The sequence below is a fragment of the Vicia villosa genome, linkage group LG3 (assembly GCF_029867415.1).
Source record: "Vicia villosa cultivar HV-30 ecotype Madison, WI linkage group LG3, Vvil1.0, whole genome shotgun sequence".
Taxonomy (NCBI): Eukaryota; Viridiplantae; Streptophyta; class Magnoliopsida; order Fabales; family Fabaceae; genus Vicia; species Vicia villosa.
The window spans coordinates 111,753,297-111,762,838 of record NC_081182.1 but is presented as its reverse complement, the minus strand read 5'-3'; positions in this window follow the sequence as shown (position 1 = coordinate 111,762,838).

The window sequence follows — 9,542 nt, the reverse complement described above, 5'->3', positions numbered from 1 at the left end:
CTGCGCACCCGGACCGTTCCCCACACGCCCGGGCTATAAACCTCGGTCGAGCACAAACATAATTCGAGCATAAACATAAAGCATACATATTAACGATAAAATCAGATAAGCACAAATATTGGAGCATAAAACGGAATATTAAAAACCGACCAAATTGGCCGAAGATATCCAAATATTACAAAAATTATCCGGGCATCGCCCAACTAGCTACCTTGGCGCGCAGGCCACAAAATATTGGCACACAGGCCACAAAACATCGGCACGCAGGCCACAATAATAAAAGGGAGACTGGTCAAACATCGCCATCTTCATCCTCGGCACCGTTGTCCTCACCCGGGGCCTCCTGCTCATCTTCCCAATCCTCGAACTGCGGGTTTGATTCAATTCGTCCGTCCACGACCTTGTGATATGGACCAATGCCCTTCGTCACCAGGCGCGGGTTGAGAACTTTCAGCTGATCCACTGCAGCTTTAAAACCGACCCCCAAGGTAGCGACACAGTCAATCTCCAGCTCCCGAACCTTGCCCAGAAGCTGAGAACGCGTCACCAAGGCTTTCTCGTCCTCATCCTCCTCGGCAGCAGGGAGATGAGACCTCTCCAACTCAGCAATTCGCTCACGGAGCCTTTTTCCCTCGGCCTCCAGCTCCACGACCTTGTTCTGCTCTTTGACGAGGTCCTCCACTATGCCGCTCTGGACCTCATACTTATCCTTGTACTGCTCGAACTCGTGCTCAAGCTTATCGTATTTGGTCTGAAGAGCATCATAGTCCTTCTGAGGACAAACATTTTGAGCATTAAGAGCCAAGGCCAAGGCGGCCACCCTCATCATCCCTTCGAGGTCCTCGGACAAATCCTTGTCTCGAGCCACCCGGTCCCGCCTAACAATGTGCCTCACCTCCTCGCGCTCGAGGAGCACGTTCTTCTTTGAGAAGATCCCCCTGTGCAGAGTACAAGAGGGCAGCACTATGTCTTCCTCGGAGGGGTTGTCAATGATAAGAGGACGAAGCTCCATGGTCCCTTCATTCTTCTGCTTTTTTCCGGCTGGAGAACCACGCGAGGTCGTCCCAACCGACGAAGGAGAGCCACTGTCGGGGACACCCGCGGCAGCCACCTTGACCTCCTCAACCCGCGATCGTTTCACGGACACTTTGATGGCCCCCTTGTTCTTGGCCCGCATCTTCGTGACTTTGTCATGCAAGTCGGCCATTTTTCCTGCAAAATAAAGAGTTAGAACCAAAAAGGTATGGTTTAAACAAATAATAGCTAGCTCACCTAACAAAATCATAGCGTCCCCGTAACTGCCGCACTCGAGGACAGCTTTGGTGTTGATATGTCGAGGCTCCAGCATAGGACTTCCATCTTCCTCGAATAGGGGATCCCCGTTGGGATAGGTACATATCGCCGGTCTAAACCCGTCCACGTAGGAAGTGAGCCGATGATACCCCCCAGTATCACGCTCATTGAGGTCCTCGTCACGGAAGATGAAATAATCGGTCCCGCGCTCGAAGTGGTCAGGCTGCCACTCCAACGGGAACCGAGCAGACGGACCCACCTTCCTCACCCCATCCTCGATATACTCGCGCTCCTCGAACAAATGGTTCTCGGCATCGGGGGTAAGCGGCTTAACCAGAAAGTATCGACTCTTGAAATGCTTAATAGAGTCCTGGTAAATGGCGAACAGCTTCTTCGGCTGCTTAAATGACACCCAACCACACTTGCCGTCCGGATCACGCAACCTCTGCAAGTGAAACACTCTGAAGAAAAGAGGCAGGGTCGGTTCCACCTCCAAGTACCCACATACGATTTCAAAGGCTCTTAAGAACGCTAAAGCGTTGGGATGAAGCTGAGACGGGCACAAGCGCAGCCAACTGAAGACACTCCGTTGCAGAAGAGTGAAGGGAAGACGGAGACCAGCCTCCTTAAAGACAAACTCGTACATTGCGAAACGAGGACCAGAGAATTTCGAGCAGATCCTCTGGTGAGATTTAGGCACAAAGGCGCCCCAAGAAGGCTCCTCGTCCTGCTCAAGATCCTCGATCACGTTAAAAGCTTCCCTAGGATGCGTCGTGAAGCGCGATGGGATCAGCCTCGGAGCAACGGCCACCCATTCTTCAAGCGCCCGAGGGGAGGTCTCGACGACGGGAATATCCTCTTGCGTGTCAACAGCCTCATCCCCATCTGAAATGTCGAAGACGACATCATCCTTGTTCTCGTCGGCCATTTACCTGAAAAGCAGAGGAAACCGTGAATTCGACTGGTCAAATCCACCCTTCCACCGCAAGTCAAGTGAAAGGGCGAGGAAAAAGGACGAAGAAAACTCCCCCAATCGTCAAATGGCCAACGAGCTAAAGTACCCTCAGCATAGACATCGCACGCAGCGAAGGTCGACAAACTCATGCCCTCACCAAGACATGCAACCCCCACTGCTCGTGGCCTTCATACTACTCCTTAGTAATCCTAAAAGCTGGACGTCTCATTCAATCGTTCTAGCTCCGTTCACTCAAAACTCACTCGGCAAACACATGGGAGAAACGATTATATTCTAGGTTTACTCGGCTAATTAATAAACCTTTCTCGTCACACTCATCAATCATGCTCGCCTCACTCAAAACTAATGCATAAAACTTAAATAAAGACATGAAGGAGACGAGGAACTTACTTGAAGAAAGCGAAGAAGATATGAACGGGACGAGGAGAAGAGCAGTGAGCGAATCTTGAAGGCTTGGAAAATGCTAAGTGCCAAATGAGTGACCTCCTCACTCCTTATATAGGGAAGGAAGGCCAAAGGGTGTCATGATGGCCTAGGCAGCCTAGGAGACGCCATCATTGCCTACACCCCAAAGACGGCTCCCTCCACGAAAAGCTGCCACGCGTCCCAAAGATCTTGAGAACTCCAAAAGGCGCCGTCTACTCTCATCCCTAAAAACGGCGCAGTAATGATTACAGCCTATACAGCTGACACCTGTCAATCACTCTGACGAGTGACAACCAATAAGGTTAAAAACCGAGGACAACGGCTGACCAAAGCCCTCGAGGAACCCAGGACTTGGAATCGTTGCCCGTGCTCGGCTAAACCTCCTCGTTAAAGTCATCACCCTTATAAGGCTAATGACTTGGGGGGCTCCTGTTCTGGTCTGGGCCGAGCAGGCCCAACCCTTGTTACCAGCCGAGCAGGCCCAATTCCCTTGGGCCCAATTACTGGACAACAGATAGGGGCTGCCCTTCGCGAAGACTCTGGCCGAGCAGGCCCAAACCTTTGGGCCCACTTACTGGATAACCGTCAAGGAGTTATCCACGCACGAAGACCACGCGTCACGGAGCGAGGGATTCGGTCAACCACCTCCGAACCCTACGCTATGATCATCCGGAACGTGAGTCTCCTGCTGACTCAGCCCTAGCATGGGACGTTCTGGCAGTTCCCTAGTACGTGGGCCTCCAGTTGGATTTGGCCCAATTAGGGAACCTTGGCCCAGCGCTGGGGGCTATAAATACCCTCTTTCACTAGAGGGTCAGGGATTCTATTCTTCACTCTAAACCTCATTCTCTGATAGCTACTGACTTAAGCATCGGAGAACCTTGCAGGTACCCCCCCATCTTGCTCTTCAAGCCAGATACTGCGCCTTGACGATTCTCCTGATCAGGTACGATCACTAATAATATACACGAAAACAACATATCTCATAGCCAAAAAAATCATATCTAAGGCATTCCTTTATTTTTCAAGTGCACGAGAATAAGTGAAGGAACTTTATTCTGTAAATTATCGTTGATCGATATGCTTAATGTGATTTGCAATCCATGTTAAGGTTTTCAAAGTATCCTGAAGGGGTTTGCCGGATGAAAATTTCTTTAGCCACCTCCCTATGGGGGTCACCCCCAGCGAAAATTCCAAAATACCCCTGCTTCGGAAGTTCATTTCCGAAAGCGTCTTTTTTTGAAAAAATTGACTTATTTCGGAAGTTCATTTCCGAAAATATTATTTCGGGAGTTCACTTCCGAAATACTGCGATTTCTGCAGATGTATCAAAACACTCCCCCTCCCCCAATCATTTACCCTAAATCAAAACAAAAAGTGGCAAAGGCGAAAATTTGTGCAAACAGAATTCCAAAGCTGCATCAAGGCTCCAATCACACTGCTAAACAACATTCAAAAGCCCTCAATCCTAACACTTTGTAAGTTTTGAAATTTTTAGATATATTATTCAAATGCATGTTATTTAGGGTTTTAATTGCATAAATGATATATGGTTAGGTTGTTAGTAGTATTTAAGTTGTTTAGAAGCATTTTGATTTGGTTTGAAGTTTGGTTTAGGGGTCTGCCATGGAAGTTGCAGAAAACTCCATCGCAGGGGTGTTTCGGAAGTTCATTTCCGAAAACACCTCCATCCCAGTTTTCGGAAATGAACTTCCGAAATGTATCAGAAGTTCAAATTTTTTTGTTTTTTATTTTGTCTCGCATATTAATCGATTTCAATTGTTTACAGGAACATGTCAGACAATTAACCAGCACGCAGGACTGCGTCTTCTAGAGAGGGTAGGGAGTGTCCGTTTTAATTTGCAAGTACTTTATTTTTAACGCCTTTGTTTATTGTGCCTGTTTCTTTGAAGTTTGTGTCCCTTTCTTCTTTTATAAAAGGAGGTCTCATGGACCTTTCTTTCTTCATTTTTACGCAGGAATGGGTGGCGCTAAGGGAAGACTGAGTCTTCGGACGTGCAGACTTAGTCTTCAGGCGTGATCAACGCTGATGGTTCTGATACTGAGTGGGATGAGGATTGGTATAATTATCTTCATTCGGAGGAGTTCGCTCGTCGGGAAGAATAACGTGTTTTTATTTTGTTTGATGTGTATTTTGTAACGCTCGTCGGGCAGAATAACGTGTTTTTGTTTTGTTCGACGTGTTTTGTTTTGTTTTGTTCTGATTTCGGATTGTATCGCACAGTGTTTTTGTATTGGATTTATCATCTTAGTTTTTGGATTGTTCTGATTTCAATATGTAGATTCTTGGATTTCATCGCCGCGAACACTATCCATCTTCTGGATTATAAACATAGAACTTTGACTTTCCCAGCGCACCCCTTTGTTTGATTTTTTTGTAATGACGTCCCCTGATCAGGTAAGAAATGTGGACACATGTGCCTACGTAAGCCTTCTAAGACGGTTACCTTCTAAGAAATGTGGTAACACTTTCCTACTTAAAAGCCTACGTAACAAAAATTGGGAAGCTCCACAGCCACGCCCTATTTAAAAGAATAAAAAACCTTTTGAAATTTCGAAGTTCCCTTTTCCTTCTCCCCACCACTCTCAGACGGTTAACTTCTAAAACACTTTCCTATTTAAAAGCTTCTCACCCATTTTTCTTTCAAAATATCCCAAATCATTTTCGATCCTAAGTCTTCTTCTTTGCTTTAACGTTTTCTATCTCTTGTTACTGCTTTCATCACAATGTCTCGCCGCGGTGGAGGAAATCATCCCGAAAATCGCCGGAGTCAACCATCTCCTGCACATTCTCAATAATCATCCATCAATGTTGCAGGATCAGGCCGTGGTGGTGGTGGCCGTGGCTCTCGCGGTGGACGTACCTCCAATCCTTCTTCCTCCGGACATCCACCTCCTCCGTCATATGCTCCGGCCCCGGTTACCTCTCCTCCGTCTGTTGTTGCAGCTTCGGTTGTTCGTCCATCTGTTTCAGCTTCGTTTGTTCCATCTGTCGCAGCGCCGGTTGCTTCCTTGAGTTCGGCTCTGATCTCCATCGAGAGCCTGACTGCCGAAGTTAAACAGAAGGCTACTCTAGAGTCGGCTCCGTCGTCTCAGAAGGAAAATTGGGAAGGAAAATTCAAGTTCGTGCTAATCATTTTCAGTTGCGAGTGGCTGATAAGGATCTACACCACTATGATGTAAGTATAGTTTGCTCATAAGTTTTTTGTTGTTGTTTATTATGTTGGTAAGTTACAATGTGGTATGGATTTCTAGACGATCAGGACTTTCTAACCTGTTGCAGCGTCTCCTCCATCGTCTTCATCCGATTAAATAAAGCGAATCGTTCTTGTTTGTTATTTTTCTTCTGTCCAGACCTTTTTTCGGAAGTGCATTTCCGAATTCCTCCAAGGGGGGTGAGTTCGGAGATGAACTTCCGAAACACCACATTTTCTGAAAATGTAACTTTATTTCGGAGATGCATCTCCGAAATCAATATTTTATATTAAAAAAACACGTTTTCGGAAGTTCATTTCCGAAAACACCTTTTTTTCAAAAAAAAGTACCTTTTCGGAAATGAACTTCCGAAACAAGGGGTAGTGTTGTAAATTCACCAGGGGTGAGCAAGAAGGTTAGGAGGTGGGTGAAGAAATTTCCTTGCCGGATTACCCATTTGCATCCAATTTTCCTAAATTGGCGGGGGAATCGAACCTAAAGCTTAGTCTAAATACACGCTTAAGAATTTATTTTGTGCAACTTTCATCATTTCGTTTTCTTCTTATTCATGTTTTGTAGCAGACTCCCAACACAATATCTAACATATGGTAGACATTCTTTGATAAAGGATGTCATTTATATTCCAGAAATCAAGTATAATCTTCTAAGTATTGGCCAATTACTCTAGAAGGATTACAAGATTCATATGTAGAACGAGGTGCAAACTGAGTTTTGGTCCTAAAGGCCTCGATGGCTCCCAATAGAACTTTAAAAGTTAATTTGAAGGTTAAGGAGCATAGATGTCTTGCTACAGTGGCTAGTCAAGAAGAGTTGATATGACACTATAGGCTTGAGCATATAAATTTTCGAGATCTCAATGCCTTGCAAAAGAACATAATATTGATGGGGTTTCCATTGATCAACATATCAGTTTAAATTTGTGAAGAATGAGTGCAGACGAAGCAACATATGGGAAAATTCAATATATGTAGAACCAAGTGTCACCTTGAGGTGGTGTATTCAAATGTGTGTGGACCGACGTAAGTTGATTCTACTGGTGGCAAATGATATTTTGTCACATTAATTGATGATCATTGTAGAAAACTATGGACGTGTTTATTCAATAGAAAGGATGAGGTACATGAAGTGATTAAGAAGTTTAAGTCAATGATTGAAAGACAAAGTGGTCACAAACTCAAAGTTCTCAAAACAGACGGTGGAGGTGAATATGTCTCAAATGACTTTGGGAGGTTTTGTGATCAATAGTGGATAATACATGAGGTAGTACCACCTTATACACCGCAACAAAATGGTATTGCTTAAAGGAAGAATCAATTGATCATGAACATGGTGAAAAATATGTTGAAAGGGAAGAACTTGCCGAAAGAATTATGGGGAGAAGAGGTGTCCACAACTGCATATTTGTTGAAAAGGTGTCCAACAAATAAGCTCGAGAAGATCACACCGGAGGAATCTTGGTACGTATTCATGCCAAATTTGAGTTACTTGAAGGTATTTGGTTCGGTTACGCATAAACATGTTCATGATCAGCTTAGGAATAAGTTAGATGATAAGAGAGAAAAATGGTCCTTGTCGGGTATCGCTCTACTGATGGTTCCAAGTTGTATGATGCATATGCTGGAAAATCGTGATCAATAGGGACTTTGCTTTTGATGAAATAAAGGAAACCCAGTAGAGTGCAACTAGTTGTCACCAGAATGTAACTGGTTGCAGCAGATAAAAAATGGTTGATCTTCTCACATTCCCTTCATAATGTAACCCATTAAGCAGATAAAGAAAGATCAATGGGGACTTTCTTTTCAACGAGTTACATCTTGTTATGCAGTGTTTAGTTTTTAAATAGAACCTTAATGTAACCGGTTGACATATTATGTTAACATATTACATTTGTTACTTTTCTCTAAATTTGGGATAATAGTTAAATGTAACTGGTTGCAGTTTTATGTCAATCGATTACACCTGAGAGTGTTTTAGTTTGATAATTATGCATCATCTTATAATTGTATATATATCCTTTGGATATCTCCTTAATAATAATCCATCATTTTTATCTTCAATAATAACTACTCTCACTTTCTCCCTCTCAACACTCAACTATTCATCACTTGTGGTTCCAAGTTCCAACAATAATTACAAATAAAACACAAGAAATAGAAGGGGAGATTTAACACCTTTTCCTCTATGAATTTTTTTAGGGTTCTTATGGATTTCAAAGAAAGAAAAGTTAGGAAACAGGAAAAAACTAATCCAACCATTATAATATAATTTAATTCATTAAAATGTTTTAGTGGCGCAGTACCACATATTAAATTGAAATGTTACAAATGCAAAATTAGAGGAGAAACAACAAAATCTCAAACAAAGTAAAATTGAGGGACAAGTTCATGTAGTCCTTCACAACTATCAACTGAATTGACTTAATATGACAAAAACAACATCAAATAGAAGATCAAAAGTGTATTTAACTCTAAATAATTTTTTTCAACGGAAATTTGAAGAAGAAAAGGGAGATGATTATCAAAATTGCTAAAAAAACACTTAAAAAGCTTTCAATTAAGCCCAAATAAAAATCCAATAATATGTGTTGAGATGTTGTTTGCGTTGCCAGAAGAAGAAGGGAGAATCTACATACCACCTCCCAAATTAAACATGACACCTCCTCAAACCTATAAAAACACCAAAATGTCCAACCAATTTTCATTACCATATTTTTGCAAATTTACGTAGACAACTGGATTTTTCAAATTTTTAGACAATACCGGAAATTTTGTTTGCATACCAAAGATTTGACGAAATCAAGTAAGTTTTACGGTATTTTTTGTGAAATTTCTGGTATATTCATTTACTAATTTTCATACCCGATTTTTAAATTTCTGGTACCGATATAGTCATATCTGAAATTTCGAAATTTCCGTTATTTCTATTTTTCTTTAAAAAATTGCTAATTTCCTGATATTTTTAAAATTTTGCAGTGAGGACTAGAGGCAAGGATGATTCCATTGCGAAACGGACCACAAATAGAGTCGTTGGTCTTGCTAGAGCTGCTGATGAGGCGCATGCCTCCGAGTTACGTGTTGGACGCCTTCCTCCGACCAATTCTAACCAAAAATAGATGGCGGAGCAGCAAGCGTGGGGGGTTTCTATGCACCTCACTGTCGGACTGGCAGAGCATCCACTGATCTGGAGGAGCAGGTGTTAAGGTTGAGGTTGAGGATGTGGTGCCTGAGGTTGGGGAGCAGGTGGCAGTGGTTCAGGAGTCGGTGCATGAGGCTGAGGAGCCGATAGCCATGGTTGGGGAGCCGCTGACTAAGGTAGAGGAGTCGGTAGTTGTGGTTGGGGAGCCGGTGACTAAGGTAGAGGTTGAGGTGGTTGTTGATCAGATAGGTCAAGAGTGGGTGGTGCAGGATACATACACCACCACCGGAGTATCTACGGAGCCATCAACACACACTGATAGAGCTTTCCCTAGAGGACCTTCTGACAGGTCCGTGTTGACGGGATACGCTGACCATGTTGCTTATAGGATATGGCAGGGCGAGCTATGTAACAATGCTTAAGTGCTTAATTTTTATTACACGATTTAATTTATAATAACTTGTTTTAATTGTAA